The sequence below is a fragment of the Zootoca vivipara genome, chromosome 7 (assembly GCF_963506605.1).
Source record: "Zootoca vivipara chromosome 7, rZooViv1.1, whole genome shotgun sequence".
In the NCBI taxonomy this organism is placed as follows: Eukaryota; Metazoa; Chordata; class Lepidosauria; order Squamata; family Lacertidae; genus Zootoca; species Zootoca vivipara.
The window spans coordinates 31,660,473-31,678,675 of NC_083282.1; the positions used below are offsets into that span (position 1 = coordinate 31,660,473).

Here is an 18,203-nt window from a genome sequence, read left to right on the forward strand (position 1 = left end):
GGGCACTTCAGGACCTCAGAAATAATGGCTTGGATTTAGACTTTGCCTTCTGCTAAAGGAAGTGCTGCTTCTATCTGTGGATGGCTTTTGATCTATCAGAGGAATCCTGCTGATGGAATGTGGGGTGAGGAACGGGGTGGGAGATAATTTTCTGCAGTTCCTCCTTCCTCCTGCAGCTCCTTCCTCAAACACTGCCTTGGAGAACTCCACAGAACAGCATGAGAAATGGTAGGGTGATTACCAGGGAAGGAGGAATCTATGCAAACTACCCCCTTTTTCTGCAAATAGGAACAACTGAGCAGAACTCCACTTAGGGGGTGCTACTATTGACAGAGGTGTAGTAAGTCTGGATTATACCATCTGCATTCCCATTTCCTCCAGCTTTCTGCAATGCATTCCCATCTCATTTTCAAACATTCCATTAGAAAAATTACCCTGACTTTTGCGAAGAGAAACATTTATACAAAATAATTAAATGCATGCCAATTTCCCTAACACATTTCCTTATATTTCCACATTTTTTTTCTGCTTGCAGAATTTTCAGGACGTTTAAGCAAACAGTTCTAGGTCCTCCCGAGTCTTTACTGTTTTCCCTTTATAGTTTTGCCATTTTTATATGCTTAGTAACAAAAACAAGTCAGTAAAACTGCTCTCTTAGTTTTAGGATCCAATGTGTTACTGTCATCTTTAATACAGAGCCCAATTTACAATCGCTTACATACTTAAGGAGCAATAAAAACTGTAACAAATTACTGAGCTCATTTATTTAGTTGCACAGTTTGTTTTGTAATTATAGGATGATGGTAGCTACTCAGTGTAAACACTAGCTCTTGAATTTACTTTATGTGTTTCTCAAAGTATTGGGATTGGTAGAAGAAGCTAGGATGTCGCAATTTAATTTTCAGCCATTCACTCAAAATTTGTGACATGACAGAAGTGTATTTAATAGGCCTGTCAACTGATTTTTTAAAAATTAGTCAATTAATCATCTGGCTTTTAACCAATTAATCTGTTAAGTAATCATTTAAATGCTGTACACTTGTATATCACACACACGCATACACAAAGAATCTTAATATAAGTAGGTTTTGAGATGCTGAAGGGAGCGTAGGATCATTTACACTTTAATAAGTAAATGCTATGACAGGTCTTATTTTTATTCCCCATCACAGTAACATGACAGTACCTAAGCAGCCTTTAAAAAGACTCAACTCACAACAATTAAAAAGGCCCCCACTGATGAATCAACTGTAGTTTTAGTTGATTAATTTCCCAATTAAAGCCCTGCCCTTACCCTCACTGGAAAGCTGTCTGCAGACAAATGCCAGCTCCCTCGACCTGAAGCGAGATGAGCACCATACTCCATAGTCACCTTTGACTGGATCGAGCCATCCAGGGGTCCTTTACCTTTACCTACCCTCACCGCGTCAGATGTAGGGTGGATGGTGTGGCATCCCTCAAATGCCCTTCCAGATCAGTTGGAGGAGACTAGAGGGACATACCTGTGGGGTGAATGTTCCCTACCCTTGAGCTAGATGGACTATTGATTTGGTATACAGCTATTTCTTAGGTTTGTGTATACATGAGATTAAACCATTAAGCTCCCCAGCATCACCCCTTTACCATTGGCTTTAACTGGGTTGTTCAACCAACCAACCAACCAACCAACCAACCATTTTTATTTTTTATAGCCAATGGCCATCACAATACAGTATGAGCACAAATCACAGAGCTACAAAACAAAAGACATTGCCTTTTTTCCTTGGCTGTTGTGGCTCTGAAAAAACAACTCATGTTCTGATATATTTGGTTCCTTATGACAAATATGGTCACACTGACTTTTCCTGATTATTTTCCTTTACTTTTACATATGTCTTGCACTGAATCTTTGAGTGCAAACCCACACAGATGAGGCTTGTTTTCATTTTTCATTTTTTTGCCCAGCACCTAGTAAATTCACAACAACACTCAGTTCCTATGATTTGGGGACCAGCCAGATCACTGACCCTATTACCCTGTGTTACAACCTAGCCTCAAATTAGTATTCACCAACATTAGTTCCTTAAGCAGCTTAAACATATCCATCCTGCAGTTGTGAACAGATAACCATTAGAGTCTCTGACTTTGGCAGTCCTGTGGGAGAAATCATTTCAAAAGAACGAACTATTTCTTGTCTATTGCTTTGCATACAGATATCCCTGTGGGGCAGTGAATCTTCTAACCAAATACAAACCATGTTTTGTCCCTTGACTTTGTAAACATTGAACAGGAATAACTGTTTTAAAAGTGCAGCGCAAGGACACATCAGTGTACACCGGAATTCAGTTCATTAGCAGCACCTGCCAAACAGAGTTCATTCATACGAGATGATGGCTGGGAAACATCACCACCATGTCAGGTGGAACTACTCTAAGGTTTCCCCATTACTTTCATGAATCATCAGTCTTTATGTGCCCTTGTAGCCCTAACGTCACAGTGACAAGCTTGCTAATGTGCCATGAATAACCAGGGCTAAATTCCGAAGACATGGCTTCGCAGGTGAATCAGCCTGCTCAGTTACAGAAAGACTTGTCAGTCTATGTTTGCACGCTCAGCCTGTTATGCCTCTATGAACTCATGGGACAAAGCTGTACAGTGCCTAAGCAGCTGCAAAACAGCATAATCAGCATCAGAATGGAGCCTTGTAATTTCATGACAATGGGCTGCTCCTGATTATGTGGGTGCTTTCATACTGGAAGTTTTCTCACTGACCCAACCATGTCTGCAGGATTAAAACACAAAACAGAAGCTATTGCTCAGGCTTTCCATGTGCCAAGTAAAACGCCTTCTCAGCTTTTGTTTACTGCACCTTTATTTGATTGACTCAACCCAAAATGGGATAGTGCTATTAATCTGCATCCATGCAGAATGACCATCTATGCAGGAAGAAAACATCACATGTGACTTGTATTTCCTTTTTTTAACCTGAGACAAAGACACCTCTGTCTCCTCATGCATTGGGAAGAGTTGCATATGCCAAGGGGGGTCACCTATCACCAAAGGCCTGTCTCCCCAGTGTCATGGATCATTGTTGCCAGTTTCAATGCCACCCAAGGAATGACCACAAATGTACCCTCTTGTATTTTTCTCATAATGGAAACAGCTCTCATTCACTTACATGGAAAAAGGAAAACAACAGTGCTCTCTGGGGAACAGAATGATGTACCACAGAAGTCTGCCATTTTCACCAAAGGACAGAAACCATAGAACTGGCATTTATGTTCATGAAAAGCAGCAAGTGGGTAGAGTATGGAGGCAAAATCATTGCTTCAAGTTCTCATAGAAACTCTCTTATACTGAGTTATGCCATTGGTCCATCAAGCTCAGTCCTGCCTCTACTAACTAACAGTGGGTCTCTAGGCTTCTGGCAAAGGACTATTCCAGCCCTACCTGGAGATGCCAAGAATTGAACCAGCAATGCAAAACTTATGTTCTACCACTGAGCTATAGCCCTTCCCCTACTATTGCTTTGCCTTTTAAGTATCCAACACAACCTGGCTATAATTGCACGGCAAGCAACCAGCTCCCAATTTGCATGCCCTCCCCAGTTTTCATTAGACTCTCTCCTTCTCCACTGTCCATAAACAAGCCACCAAACTTGCAACTTAATGACAGTCTTATGCTCTGATGAGGAGTTACCTCCCAATTTGCTTGTCATGAGAGTTATTTTAATTTTAAACCAATTTTATACAGTGTCAGATTCGATAACGTCAGTGTCACCACCACACCTTACTGCTGTGGAACTGCTGCCGATGCTCCTGCTAGCACAGTGGCCATGCATGCCACCACTGATAATTTAAGCTTGACATTAGAAAGATTAATTTACTGTGAAAATGACCCTCTAGAGACAAGCCCAAGCACGAGATGTTTCAGAGCTGAAAAATTGGATATTTCATTGTTTCTGAACTTCTAATTAGGTCTTCCAAAGTCGCATAGACAGACACATCAATGATCAGTTTCCACCATTTGCCCATTGAGACTGGGACACTCTTGATCCTCCCTGTGCGGCTGACATGGTAGCATTTTAACATCTGGAATTTAGCCCAGAGCTGGCAGACGGAACTCACTTGTAGTATTTGACAAATCTTTCCAGATAATCAACAACGGCAGTGATGTCTGTGCACTTGGTATTACTGATGCCAGTGCCTTTGCTGATGATCTGGAAAAAATGTTTCATACACCACAAGTGTCAAATCTGCCTTCAAGGAAGTGTTTCTATTTTGTGGATAGCACATTTTCCTGGTACTGTACTCAAAACACAATATATTAGCTTTGTGATATATCCAGTGATCAATCTTGATTCACCAAGGGCTCAGATTTCCCCATGGCTGTTGCTGGACCTAAGACTACCAAAAGCCATCAAAGGGCAACTGCCGCAGCAACACTAAAAGAGTCTTGAAAGAAATTCCTAAGTGGAAAAATACATTCTGTGGCGCAGCCAAATTCTCTGGGCCATTTGTCATCAACGAGATAATGCAGGCAAAAAAAAATCTGCAGCAGTTCTAAAGGGGGAAACAGCTCCACCATGACATGTCTATCAGTGTCAGCGACACTCTCTCCTTCACCTAGAAAGCTGGTGATAGTTGGCTTTGGGCATAAAATCATTATTATCTCACCTGCACACCATCCAGCAAACCAAGTCTCCTCCATGCTCCATCTGGTGAGGCTGGTGGCAAAGTGACAGAGAAGTATGTTGCTCAGCCATGCTGTGCTGAACTTACCTCGCTTCAAAATGAATCTGGAAATCTTCCCAGTTGATATAGTACATTTTGTTCTTGTAATTTCCACATCAGTGCTATGGCATGGATGAGAGCAGTTGCAGAAGAAGATTGCTCCTGTTTGCTCTCTACATCTAATTTGAGAGGAAGGGGGGGGGTGGGAGTCCTCCCTTCAAAACATTTATTTCAGAAAAGAAATCTGCCTGCTACTGGTGAGCTGGTGAAAAACCCAATGTACTTGTTGCTTGATAAAGTCTCAACAGCAATGACCATGCTGGTTATCTCAAGATGGCTGAAACGTCTGCAGAATCCTGTCAGGCATTTTGCTGTTTGAAGCTGACTGAGAATGAAATCCACTTACGGGAAGCTCAGCAACAATTGGGCACTTATGAAGAAGCTTCTCTCTCTTCAAAAATATCAATTTATGATTTCATTCTGTCTAATACAGCATGTGATATTCCAGAAATTCTGTGGAGTCACATCCCAGGTGAAAAACAAAACAAAACCACACCTTTTTCTATATATAAAAAAGAAAGCCAAATACCATTTCCATTTATCAGTGGCAACATGGGTTGGATTAAGGATGTGCACTGACAACTAGATTCAGTTTGGACTATAGAAAACAGTGCACCTCAGTGTGAGGCACTTCATAAAAAAAGGTAAAGGGACCCCTGACCATTAGGTCCAGTCGTGACCGACTCTGGGGTTGCGCGCTCATCTCGCATTATTGGCCGAGGGAGCCGGCGTATAGCTTCCAGGTCATGTGGCCAGCATGACAAAGCCGCTTCTGGCAAACCAGAGCAGCACATGGAAACGCTGTTTACCTTCCTGCTGTAGCGGTTCCTATTTATCTACTTGCATTTTGACGTGCTTTCGAACTGCTAGGTTGGCAGGAGCTGGGACCAAGCAACGGGAGCTCACCCCGTCACAGGGATTCGAACCACCGACCTTCTGATCAGCAAGCCCTAGGCTCAGTGGTTTTACCACAGCGCCACCTGGGTCCCTTAATTAGTCTTAGGGTTCATTTCTACCAGTGCTGATTGCTCATGTCTCATTTACTATGCATGTTACGATTATATAGTTGGGAGTGAGCAGATGAAAGTAGTTCTATACCCTCCAGGGTGAGAGCCTAGTATGGTCTCCTCTCAGGTGAGAAAAGGGGGAGGAGCATTATGTAATTCAATGGGTGTCCATTAGTCCTTCGGCGATTAGGAAAGTATCATATATATTCATGTGTAGTAGTGGCCCTTTGTTGAGTGGCTTATATATGATGTTGGGGCTGAATGGCCGTCGGTGTCTACTGAAGAGGTTCGTAGGCTTATTCAATCTCTTAAATCTGGCAAAGCCCCTGGAGCCGACATCTCTCCTGAGCTACTCAAGGCTAATGTGGAGTGGTGGGCCCCAGTCCTTGCAGCTTTGTTTACCAGCATAGATAAATCGGCCATCATCCCAGAGGACTGGGGATTGGCTATCATTATATCAATATACAAGAAAGGGAGCAGATCGGACCCTGCTAACTATAGGCTAATTAGCCTTTTAAGTATCATCAGTAAACTATATGCTGCCCACTTATGTAATAAACTCAAGAGTTGGCTGGAGCATGAACATGTCCTCTCGGAAGCGCAAGCAGGTTTCAGGGCGAAACGGTCAACTCTAGACCAAGGTCTAGTACTTCAGCATCTTGTGGGAAAATATACGTCTAGAAAAGGAGGATCTCTTTATGCAGCTTTAATAGACTTTAAATCTGCATTTGATCTAATATCATGAGATAGGCTTTGGGAAAAACTTGAGTGGTTGATAGATATAATATTTCAGGTAGTGAATGGTGGGTGGGTGAAATGGGTAGTGAGTGACTGAATGTATATCAAAATTTTATATTATATTGCCCTTTAGTGCTCTTTGATTTTCTCTCTCCTTATGTATTTATCTATTGTAAACCACTTTGAAATATTCAGATACGGTAGTAAGCAGTTGATACATGGAAATAATAATTAGAAATAATAAATTCACTTTCCCACTATTGGGAAAGAAAATTGTGACTGAATTAGCTATGCCTACTGTTCCCTTTCAAATGTATGGTTGGGGTGGCACATGGGGTGGGGGTGGGGCTATCCCTGTGAGATAGGTGGGGTTGAGAGAAAATGGCTGGGCAAAGGGCTTTGTGACTGTGAGCAGGAATTCAAACCCATCTCTGTTGACCACACCACCCTGGTTCCCCTGAGGCAGGAAGAAGAAGCTGTGCTTAGTGGCCGAACAACACACTTGTGTTTGCCTTTGACAGATAGGTTATTGAGGGGATATTTTAGGAAGGCAAAACTCTAAGGCTTTTTGGAATTGACAGGTAACGAATGGCTTCTCTTGATGGCATTTTTATAGGTGCAGATGGGGTGGGGTGGGGAAACCAACCACAAAGGGAACTCAATTTTATTTATCATTAATTTTGACTTGCTTCAGCAGATGTTTCTTGAGAACCATTTTAACCTGCTTAATTTGTCTCGGTATAATGGGAAGCTGATAGCCTCAATTAACAGACTGATTAGGAAGTTCTTTAATGAGTTCCAATAGTTTCACTCATTATTGCTGATTCAGTACACTAAGCCTTAGGTGCTGGGGATCTGAGCACAGCAGCACACCCTGACACCCAAGAGATGTTTCCCAACATGACATATGCCGAGTATCACTGCTCTCATCCAGACAGACAGACAGACAGATGATAGTGTTTCCAGTTGTACCATATGCAATGACTGAGGGCCATGGTAGTTTACTGTTCATTCATTCTAAAGGCACTCCTGACACCATGAACAATGTGCACAGAAGAGTTGAGCTTTTATGAATATGGTGTTACGTTTCGTTCATTATAATATATTGCATGGTGATCCTAATAATAATGGGTTGTCTTGTTAGATTGGCTAAGAACAAAGGAAAACAGGAACAGAAAATGAGTGGGCCAAAAAAACTGAACCTACCTGTGTCCAGAGGCACTTTCTTTTAGCATTGCTTCATTGTTCATGAAAACAGGCCCATTGAGTTTATCATTTGGAAAGGAAAGCAAGGCAAGTTATTGATGCAAGTGCTTTGTGTATCTGTGAGTGTAAGTACTCTTCGGCTCCACCTTAAATTTCTGTTCAAATACTACCTCATCATTTAGTGTGAAATTGGAAAGTTCTGCATATGATTTGCCTTTAAAAGAGTAAGGCGTTCAGGCTGTGCTACCATTCTGTGAATTAAACTGGATATCTCTGCAAACATTGTCATTTAATAATAGTGTTGCCTACTAACAGTGCTCAAGCCACGGAAATGAGAAAGTTCAAAGACAAATGCTTCAGGATCTCATCAACCCTCACTGTAGTCTATCAAATTTTGATCACACTGAAGCCATAGGATTTCTCATATCATACCCACCATGAGGTATGGTATGCCTATCACACCCACTGCTTCCACTTATTGCAGAGCTCTGCCTTCTGATTTGCAAAACAAGCAGTAAGATGATATACAATATTAGTTTAATTAATTAACATTGCAAACCATGTGATCAAATGCCTGAAGATCAGGGCTGGGGAACATTTTCCAGAGGGCCACATTCCCTTCTGGTGGCTTTATGCCAGTGATGAGGAGGTGTCACAGGAGTACGCTGGTCAGTAATCACACAGTTCAAAGTTAAAGTTAACTCTTTATTAGCAAAACCACGATCTTCACAGGCTTGGCTAAGTGTCAGACCTAATGAGCAGAGCAGTTCATTCCCAGTGGTCTTACTACATGAAAGCCCCTGCCTCTTCACAGCCACCTAAGTCCCTTCCTGTCCAGAGCTTTCCCCCAAGCAATCATAGATGGTGTCCATCCTTTTCATGCCTTTTCTGTTTCTGGGACACAAGGAAGGGAGGGGAGCTTGTCACAGCAGGAGGGGGACACACTAGTGACTTTTTCACTAGCCTGACTCACCTCTGCCTCTTGGCCTCCTTCCTCTCACCCTCCTGCTTCAGCTTCTGCCTCTGATTCTAGACTTTTCTCCGGCACAGACTCTCCCAGCTCACTAAACCCTGCTAACATCATAGCTGCCAAGTTTTCCCTTTTCTTGCGAGGAAGCCTATTCAGCATAAGGGAATTTCCCTCAAAAAAGGGAGAACTTGGCAGCTATGGCTAACATCTTCAGCTTCCAACACCTCTTCTTCCCAGTCTTCTCCCTCTGATTCTTGTCCCACCACTACTCCCTGGGCTCTTAGCCTTCTTCCCTGCAATTCCCACATGAGAAGCATTGTTTGAGGTCATAATGCTCTTAAGTCACGAGGATCAGATTACTGTCGCTCCTGTGGGTTTTGCATCCTTGCAATATATTTTTCTTTCTGTGTTTATTTTTCTTGGTGTCTCTGGATTTAAGCCTTGACAAGAAGCAAAAAAGAGCATTTGCCCTTTGCAGTGAAATAATGGAAGAGGAGTTCCCCCCTCCCAGTATTGCACTGTTTTATGGAAGCATAAAGTTTCATGACATTTATGAAAGCACGTGTCATGAAGCAGATGGCTTGTTAGCCTTTATTTAGTAGTCTCGTCCACACACTTGTGTTATATCTTTGTCATACATTCCTGAATTATGCAAAGATGCTATATGATCCTGCCTTCTAAGAGAAGAAAGCACCTCTGAAGACTGAGCAGCTGAGAGATTTGTCTAGTCGGTACAATATGTAAAATTTCCATAGCATGAAAGGATATGAAAAAGTGGGATGGGGAAAATAATTGTAAGGCTGGAACAGTGACTGTTCTCTGATGAAATCAAAAGTCCCACATGGCTCATTGCAACCAGGGTACAGGAACATAGGAAGCTGACATGCCCAGTTAGCTCAGTATTTTTGGAACTGACTGGCAATAGCTCTTTTCGGCAGGAGTCTTTCTCAACCCTACCTTGATATTCTAGAGATTAAACCTAAGACCTCCAGTATGCTCTATCACTGAGCTATGGCCCTTTCCTGTGATAGTCCATCCTATTCGAAAGTGGGGAAAGTTCTATGTATTCCACTCACACCCAAAGAATCCTCTAATGTTAAAGACCATTCAAATTGACAAAGAAGCAGCAAAAGAGGGAATAGAAGAGATCAAAATTTCCTCTTTCTCTGTTTCTATTGCTGTATTTTCAAACCATGATTGTGCTGGGAATTACTGGGATTCTTCAGAAGCTTATCAATAAATGACCAAAAAAAGCCTCCCTGAAAGATGAGCTCCTGCCACCACTAAGATCTACCTGCCATGTGCAGCCACAGGAGAGTTGGGTGTCTTCTACATTGTGCACCTAGTTCATGTGGGCTACGCAGGGTCCTGTATAAGGATGGGAATATCTATCCATTTTGGTTTCTCTGTTTTTCATTTTTCCAACCTTAACGTCAGTTTTCAGCACTTCCACGTCACTTTGCATTTCTTTCTTTTTTCCTTACAAAAGCCTCTCATAATCTTCATCCGCATGTAATAGTGAGAATTTATCTGAATACACGCATTTGTATACAATACATTGTTCCCCAATGCAACATATTTTCACTAAGATATGCATTTTGATGCACACACTACCTCAGTACATGTGGGTGCTTTTTGTTTTGTATATATCCCTTGGCTGGAGAACTGCATTGCGAAACCCAGAGAAGTGTGAATTTTGAAGGACGACTGTGTTTTGGTTTGAGTATTGTTTCAGAAGGTGTAGATTAGACAAGTTTGTCTCCAAATAAAAACTGAATCAAATTTCTGCCCCATCCCTATCAACAAAACTGTGCATGCTAAAACATGCTGCAGAATCATCCACAAAGAAGAAAGAGCAAGTGTCCTATAGCAGTTCACAGGGAGGGGCTGAAGATCACTGTTCTATAGTAATAAGGGATATGAAGAGACCCAGGAGCCCCTCTTGCTATATTACAGCTGAAGCACAAAGTTTCCCACATTTCCTCTCAGATCTATTTCTTTCTAGTGGAAATGCCTCTTTGGGAATTAATGCCAGTGATAACTGAGGAAAACTGAGAGCCAAAATATTATTCCATTCCTCCTGCTGCCCCCATCCCTGAGGATATCATTTCTGGCCTTCAAATTCCATTTGACTCAAGGAATCTTGAGTTCTATGGGAGTTTCTCCTCAGGGCCAGCCCTAAGGCAAGGCTGGGTGGCGCAAGGCGCCAGGGTGCCGGGCCACCGGTGTGTGTGTGTGTGTGCCGCGCTGCTCCGCCCGCACGACAGCCACGCTCGGAAACGGGAGGGGGGGTGCTGGAGGGATAGTTCAGCTATGCTTAAGATGGCCCTGTTTCTCCTCAGGTTTTCCCATGGAGGTGTCTTAAAAAACTCCTTGCATATATAAAATCTAAAGGTCGCCTATCTCTGCCTTTTCCAGAAGATAGTTATCACACTGTTGCTTGAGATAATTAGGTAGTTAATATTTAATAATGAGGCATCTGCATTACAGCTAAACCTGAGCTTACGGCCACCTGCTATCCATGGTCACCGGTGCTAATAGCCGGCAAAATCACATCCCTGTGAGATCTGCTATCTGTTGCATATTACTTTCCTCTCTAATAGGCGGCCACCTGCCTATCACACTTCTGGCCACCTGTGGGCCTTCCCAGCTGTGTAAATTGCTCTGCAATCAAGAGCCACTTTGAGAGGGCAGAATATTTCCTATCACATTAGATGTTATTTGACTTCCTAATCGCCAAAGAGAGAAAAGTCATTTGTGTGACCTTCGATGGTATGTTTGTTTGTTTGCCATCAAAATGCATGGCGGTGCCCCAGGCTGGCACCAAATGTATATAGATGGGGAAGGGAATTACTCGGTCCCTTTAATTTTATTTATTTGGGGGAGGGGTGTAAAATACCACCTGTCACCAAAAGCAAGAAATGAATGAATAAATAATCTCTATGGTGGCTGTTATGACATGCAGGACTGTAATCCATTAATGGAATCTCTGGCTAAATTCCCAGTGAGATATCTCAGGGTTCAAGCATTTATGACAAGTCATCATTTTAAAGATGTATGTGTTCCTACCCAGCTTTGAGTGTTGAGGACTTCAGCGCCAGTACAGCATATGAGTCAGCAGTAGGTCCTTTCCTTTTTGGCAGCTTCTCTGGAATGACCAATTAGTTGTTTGCTTGGGTCATTCAGCTTTGCAGCTCTCTAAGCTGAAAACTGTTTCCATCTGATACTTCTGAGCTCAATGTGTCATGCTCCAAGGCCTTCTTCATGGAGACCGAGAGAGTGGAGATCAAAAAATGCCTTGTCTTGTTGAATGCATTCCCACTAGAAGTAGTGCTATGCAATTAAAAAATGATAAAGATCTGCCTTCTGGGAGGAATGACCAGCAATTGAATTGTTTGCACAGCTCAATGTTAAGTATATTTGTTTAGAGCCAAGTGCCACTGTGTTCAATGTGACTTATTCCAAGGAACTGTGCATAGGATTCTGTTGATTGAGCCCATCTGATCAACACTCACAGGCGGAGGAAGGTTCATCTGAAACAGAGGCTTGAGTGGGAAATTTAACTGATGCCTCTGGGATTCAAGTACAACTTGCCACCCAATCAACACCTTTTGGCTCTGTTGGAGAATGGGGAAAAATTTAAAAAAAAAAAGACTGCACAGCACAATGTATTCAAATCCATAATGCTTGTTTAGGGTTCTCAAAATCCACACAGAACACTCCTTTGGGGACAGTATCCCTTCAGAATTCATGTGGGAGATGGTGTGCTTCAATGTTTCCCAATGTCAATACTCCCTGCCCAAGGAGGAAGCTTTTAAAAAAAAAAAATCTGGAAAAGCATTTGATTCCTCCACCCCATCATTCTGAAGTAGCTCAATTCAGGAATGGTTTATTGTTGCATGAGAATCCCTGTGCAATGATTCCTGCAGCCATCACAGCGTCTTTTCCAGCCACCAGGACTGATTGAGTTACTTATTTATAATATTTCGGCTTCTCCTCTCATGTGCTTGTATTGTCTCACAACATTTCAAACAACTAAAAGATAGCCGTGATTATGAGATACCACCCCCTAACATATGAAGTTTTATATGCGAGAGCTTCTACCATATAATGTAGTTCATCATGGCTGTAGGCAGACAAATTTTTTAAAGATAGCTGAAAGCAATGTGAGAGGGACAGCACTTTCCACAGTGCACACATCCATTTCTTTTGTGCCCCCCCCCATTCTGTCAGCTCAAATGTTGCTGTGGGTTTTTGAAGCAATACGAAAATCCTGAGAAACCTGTTTTTCGGAGGTGAAATCAAAATGAGTATAAATGTCGTAAGCTGCAACCCCCTTTTCAAACCACATTGAAGTCTCTGAAAACAAAGCAACAGGGACTGGGAGGGGAAGGAGTTCCAAGATGGAAGAAAAGCGGAATATAAATGTACTAAAAAAAGCAAGTACACGAAAGAGCAAAGAAACAGGGATGAACAGCCACTAAGAGATATGATAGCTAGCAAATATAAACAGTGAAAAGGTAGACAGTGGCTCTGGCTCCTTATGTTTTGGTCTATGATTCCTCCAGCAGTCTCTTCTTTCTGTAACTTGGGGAGTGTTGACAGTAAAGTCTGATCAACACATGCATGTAAATGGTGTTGTAAACTGAAGGTGGTCAGTCACATTTTTTAATGCTCTCCTATGTAAAAGCTCCGGTAGAACAGAGAAAGAGACCGTTTCCTCACTTCTGTGCTACCTGTCCATGTGTTTTTAAGATCAATTGGGCCTCTGTTATCTCCACCATGTGTCTATAAGGCTCAGGCCTTGTCTAGCTGTTTGACTCCAACCTGGATGCCATGGAACCTTCCAATAAAGTTCACAAGGTTGTACTTTCTGCAGGGTGTTCCGTCCAGTCTCAAGGGAAATTAACAAATACAGAGCAGATAGAGGAGACGGGGATAAGAGTCAAGGTGGGATACAAGATAAAACTGGAGAAAAGAGAGAAGCCTGATCCAATGACAATTCATAGGGTTATTCTCTGAAAGGAGAAGGATGGAGCAGCCTTCTAGATGTGTCACAAGAAGCTGAGGAAATTTGGGATTCAAGAAGGAATCTAGTTATAGGGAACGAGTTTATAAGCTGGTGTTATCCTAATTTTGCAAAGGGAACTCATTGATGTCGAGAAAGGGCATAGGTAACATTTAATAATAGTGAATAGATAGTGAATAGTTATGAGTTGTATGTATTTCTTGCCACAGAGTTGCAGCAGAGACCCGAGGAGTCTTTTAGCCAATGAGACATTGCTTTAGGAGGTATGGCTGTATATACACTGCAGGGATCAAACTAGGATTTATCAGAAAATGTAATTGAGAATGCTAACTTTAATCGCTGCCTTTATATCCCCTTACAGATTGTTCTTGCAGTGATTTAATAGTGACCTGAATTCATAAAGAAGGGCACATGCTAGCCACTTAGAAATACCGTAAACTTTCATAGGTCTAGCGTAGTCCCAGCATTTATCTAGGCTGATACTTTCTCCCCCTGTGCAACCCTAGCCTGCTTCACATTATGGGGCCTATACCAACAGTACAATATCTGAGACCAACAGTATGCATACAGCCCTGATGTCTGCACCTTGCTTTGCCTCCGTCTCTCATAGGCTGTAGCATTTCCTTCTAATTCAGCCCTTTATTGCAGCAAATAAAGGCTATTTTGCTTCGCTTTCTTCTTGTTTCTTTTTATATGTGAGTTGTACACACACTCTGCCTATAGAAAAAAGGGCAGATACTATTTGCAAAGTATGTGGTATATTTCTTTTAACATTTGTAGTTGGAGAGAAGCTGATTGCTGCTCTTGACAGTATGGTTGTTAGGAAGCATGTGGCTTTTCTTCTTTCCTATCTATAATTTGGTGTGTTTTGTTGAGTTGGAAAAAAAGGAAACTATTTAAGATCCAGAAAGAAAGAGATCAAATGCCATGTACTTTTTGCAGATGGCAACTTTATCACTTTGCTAATAATCCAGGATTTAATGTGCTAGAAAAGGACTGAGCAAGAAAAGGAACATCTTGCAATTCTTGTAAAAGAAAGTAGTCAATTGATTACCTGCAGGAAAAAGCTTACTAGAACCACAGGCCTACTGTGCCAACCACTACATATTGTTCATATCCCTTCTGTACCAGTAGAAAACAGCAGCCTTTATCATTCAACTCACTTCCATAGATAACAAATGTGAGCGAGAGTGAGCATCTTGTCTGCTGGTTCTTTGCCCTACCTCCATATGTTGTTCTGAATATCTGTGACAGCCTATACTTACTCACAATCTATAAATACACAAAAGCATATGTATTCTTGCATTATGTACTGTGCTAAAATACAAAGCTTAGAACCAATATACTTGCCAACTGCGCAAGTACCAAGACCTGTTGAATGTAAAGATGGCTCTCGTTACTGAGATTGCCACATATAGGAAACAAACCTTGAATCTATCTCAGTGGGCACCCACTCAAAGAGAACACTTCTTATCAAGTCTGTTGAAACTAGGGATGTATGTGTGCAATGCATAGGCTCTGTACAAAATATCAGATGAAGTTCACAGATAGGGTCGTCAGGCATGATCTCATCTCAACTGCCAACCATGCATATAATCATATAATTTTAGAGTTGGAGGGGACCATGAGGGTCATGTAGTCCAACTCCCTGCAATATAGGACTCCTTTGCCCAATGTGGGGCTTGAACCCATGGCCCTGAGATTCAGAGTCTCATGCTCTACCAACTGAGCTATCCCAGCAAATGTTCATTTTCCAATGTCCATTGTCCACAGAATTTAGTTGAATGAAGAGGGCTTGTCACTTTGAGCACACCTACACTCACAACTATGCTGGGGAGAATTACTTTGATATATGTAGTGACACAAATCAGGCCATACCGGATGCTCAAGTGTGGTGATTTGAAGATGAAGAAAAAGCTTCCTATCCCATACTAGCTCAGGACTGGCCATTGGGAGCCCTCTACTAGTATTTTAAAATTTACCTAGCAGTTAATTATCCATCTATGATGTGCATATTGACTCTACCATTAGTGGTTTATTTATGAGGTCTTTAAAAAAAGCTTCAAAAATAGAATTTGCTTTGCTTTCCAAAATTAATTCTGATTTCTCCCCAAGTGACACACAAACTTGAATGTTTGCCAGTAATACTGCAGAGTTACACTATATATCAATCCCAGTAGTTGCAGATGCTGCTGATCAGTGAAGGTCAGAAAGTACATCATCTGTTACACATCCACATTACCCACTTTTTGCTTTCATTTTCTGGTACAAGCTGAGCATCTCCATTTAATGAGAGGCACCAACATAGCGGAACCTAGTAGTGTGACCAGATGTGGAAGGGGACTTTGTTCTACATAGCTAAAGGGGGGGGCAGGAGTGACACTGGCAGGAGAACCAGTGTGGTGTAGTGGTTAAGAGCAGTGGACTCATAATCTGGTGAACCGGGTTTGATTCCCTGCTCCTCCACATGCAGCTGCTGCGTGACCTTGGGCTAGTCACACTTCTCTCAAGTCTCTCAGCCTCACTCACCTCACAGTGTTTGTTGTGGGGAGGAAGGGAAAGGAGATTGTTAGCCACTTTGAGACTCCTTAGGGTAGTGATAAAGCGGGGTATCAAATCCAAACTCCCCCCCCCCTCTTCTTCTCTTTTGCATCTGGTCAGCCTGTGTTGTTGCTGAGCTCGGTTCAACTGGGACTCTGCACATGCCCCAAGACTTTGTGTGTAATTTGGTTTTACTCTGAGGAACGATCATGGTGATAGTGCATGTCATCTAAGCAAGCTCAGGTCTATTGACATTCATATGGGGAAAGACCCAATAGTTCCTGACAAGGATCATCCTCAGAGGGACTGCTGAAGAGTAGATTTCCCCCATGGTGAATGAATCACCTTAGTGCATGCCTCATTAATCCCCTGGAATCAGTGCCCTATCCAATGCCCTTTATTCAGTTTTTAGGTGCCCCTTGCAAGTATGCATCTGAAGAAGTGGACTGCGGTCCACAGAAGGCTTCTGTCATAATAAATGTGTTAGGTTGTTTTTTTTTAAGTGCCACAAGTTTTTGTTGCAAGAACTACCTCTCTGGAAGTTGCTAGCCTATATTTAGCTTTGACCAGGAACTTAGACAATATATACAGGTGGTTTTTTTAATAGGTTCTGTCAGTACAAGATTGTCGTTCCTCCCCATCCCCCTTCAAGTCCATCACCAAAGTCAAATGGGAGGAGACGATATGAGGGGAAAGGAAAGATTGTATTGGAGGTACACATCTCCAAGCAGCTGGACATCCCAGTGGGCTCAGCTGACGATGACTCAAATGATGACTTTGCTAGTAAAAATGGTATGCTGGATTAACGCTGGTTCACTGGAATTAATGATTTTGATATCATAGGAGGTGAAGAAATAAAACGAAGATTCATTCAAACATGGCTAAAATTAGAAATTTGTATAATACTATTGACTTGGAACATGAGCAAAACATGGTGTGCATGTGCATGTATGCAAGTGTGGGTGGGGGGGTGAGTGGGTGCAATTTGTGGAATCACCCTTCAGGGTGAAGGTAACTTGGTGCTTTTAACAAAGTTAATATATATATATATATATATATATATATATATATATATATATATATATATCTCAAATAATGTGATGTATTGAACATCTGAATTGTTCTCCTTCCATGATCAACTGTTTTGATTTGATAAGACTTAGGTTGCAATCCCTTGACCACTTATCTGGAAGTAGACCCTGATAATGGGGCTACAAGTTAGGATAAAATTACAATCCTGTATGAATATATTTGAGAGCAGGTTCTATGGAGCATAGTATTATGCTGCCATGTGTGTTATAATAATGGTACTCGGTAATTATTTTTTTGGGTAAAAAAAATCCCCCCCTTTTCACTCTGTATCTACATATATATACTCAGTGTTGCTGGAGATTAGAACATGCAACATCCTTCAGCACTAACAGTTTTACTATTAACTGTATTTTTTAAAACACTATTAGGCATTAAAATTAGATGGGGCCTTTAATCTAGTTCATTAAAAGCAGAATTACCTTTTAATGGGAGTGCAGCTGCAGTAAAAGGTTTAGCCAAGAATGTCAAAGGCCCTTGTTACTTTTTCCTTCCTGCAAAATCCCACTTCCAGATCTTTATCTGAACCAAACTGTCTATTCTAAAAAAACGTCACTTACCCCAATATTTGACCTGTTAAGGAAAAAAAAATATCTCAAGGCCTGCCTCTGTTTTCGCTTTATCCAAGGTGAATGCACTGATCGGTAGTTGCTGAAATAAAGTGAAGTAACTCTTTTCAAATGAATGAGTCAAATCTCAAGTAAAGTGATGCCCTGCAACAATTCCCCATGACCAAAGTCTGCCCTTGTTTGGCTGGTGTTCTTAACACCAAAAAATCTCTTCCATCCACCTCCTGCCACACAAGATGCTTAAAGTGCCAGGTAACAACAGATGGTGTGGTGGGGATGTTT

At 41.8% G+C, this 18,203-nt stretch overlaps 1 non-coding gene across 1 annotated transcript; it reads right to left on the bottom strand.

Moving 5' to 3' along the window:
• Positions 1-15,389: 15,389 nt before the first annotated feature.
• Positions 15,390-15,462, bottom strand: TRNAQ-CUG (transfer RNA glutamine (anticodon CUG)). The gene has a single exon. It is a non-coding gene; the product is annotated as a tRNA-Gln (tRNA).
• Positions 15,463-18,203: the final 2,741 nt, after the last annotated feature.